At 31.0% G+C, this 1,516-nt stretch overlaps 1 pseudogene; it reads right to left on the bottom strand.

Moving 5' to 3' along the window:
* Positions 1-1,516, bottom strand: part of LOC100632006 (dehydrodolichyl diphosphate synthase complex subunit DHDDS-like) — a 3,470-nt pseudogene that overhangs the window by 1,589 nt on the left and 365 nt on the right.

The raw sequence follows: 1,516 nt of genomic DNA, 5'->3' as shown, positions 1-1,516 counted from the left end.
ATACATTTTGTACATGTGCTACTGAATACATTAGACTCTGTTGTATAGATTGTTGTACATTGTTGTATGTAGGTACATGCATAATGCATTGAGAGGTAAACACTGACACCACATTATATAAAGGAACAGGAAGCTAATGTATGGGCAGTTTAGATAGAGGAGCCTTATAGTTACCTGATGAATGAAATAACTACGTGTAGCACAACTACAATCAACCTCATGCACACATTACAAAAAGTATTCCAATTATGTGGTCTACACACAATAATGAGTACATGTCCACTGTACATGTATTTACAAATTTACTGTACATGTAGTGAGGAGCTTGGACAGTAGTTTGTCTGTCTGTGGTAACAAGTTGTTTGCCAACTATGCTGATATACTAACACACTTTCCAGTACAAGTAAGTATACTTTATGTAATTATAATAAGTACATGTACATGTACTTACTTGTTATTGTTTTTAGTCATTGTCACAGCTCTTGCTACTGATTCTTGTACATCAGTTGGTAATGATTTAATATCACCTAACAATCATATGCACATACCATGATTATCAATTAGATCACTATAAATAATTCTTTATTTGAGCTGTCCTCTCAATTAACTTCATTAGTGTGTCAGACAATCCAAGCATATTAGCAATATTCCAAATCTTATGCTGTGTAACCTATAAATAAATTAATTAACGAAACAAATAAACAAATCATTTTTGCTGTCTTCCTCTACAGTCTAGTGTTTTGTCTCTTAGGCCACTTATTTTTATTTTTATTCATATTATCAATAATTTTATTATTATGAGATTAACTCTGGACTAGTATATGTTATTATCTCTACTATACATTATTTTACATAGTAAGAATAATGATAATAATAATAATATTAATAATTTTTTCCCAAAAATGGCTCTAAAATCATCCCTAATTTGTATTACATTTTCTGATACACATGTACTTATGCTGTGTACAAAGTTTGAGGTGATTCTGACAAAATTTTTTTGAGTTACAACCATTTTTAAAAATTGGCCCATTTTTGAAAAGTATCTAAAGCTATAGCCCATAGTTTTTCTCAAAAAATGGCTACAAAATGACCCTAAACTTTTATTACATTTTCTGATACATATTGATGTACTTATGCTGTATAGAAATTTTGAGTTGATTCCGACAAAAATTTGTTGAGGTACGGCCATTTTTAAAATTTAGCCAATTTCTGAAAAGTACCCAAGGCTATAGCCCATGGTTTGTCCCAAAAAACGGCTCTAAATCACCGCAAATTTTTGTCACATTTTATGATACATATTGATGCACTTATGTTTTGTAGAAATTTCGAGCTGATTCCGACAAAAATTTATTGAGTTACATCATTTTTTAAAAATTGGACAATTTTTGAAAAGTACCTAAGGCTATAGCCCATGGTTTTTTCCAAAAATGGCTCCAAAATGCCCCCGAATGTCCTATAGCTATAATACAATATCACTTACAATTACTCTTAAGTCCAGAGCCTTCAGCCTCCACTT

This window comes from Amphimedon queenslandica, unplaced genomic scaffold (assembly GCF_000090795.2).
Source record: "Amphimedon queenslandica unplaced genomic scaffold, v1.1 AMPQUscaffold_13078, whole genome shotgun sequence".
NCBI lineage: Eukaryota > Metazoa > Porifera > Demospongiae > Haplosclerida > Niphatidae > Amphimedon > Amphimedon queenslandica.
The sequence above is the reverse complement of the archived record's forward strand: the minus strand, read 5'-3'. Positions and strand labels throughout refer to the sequence as shown.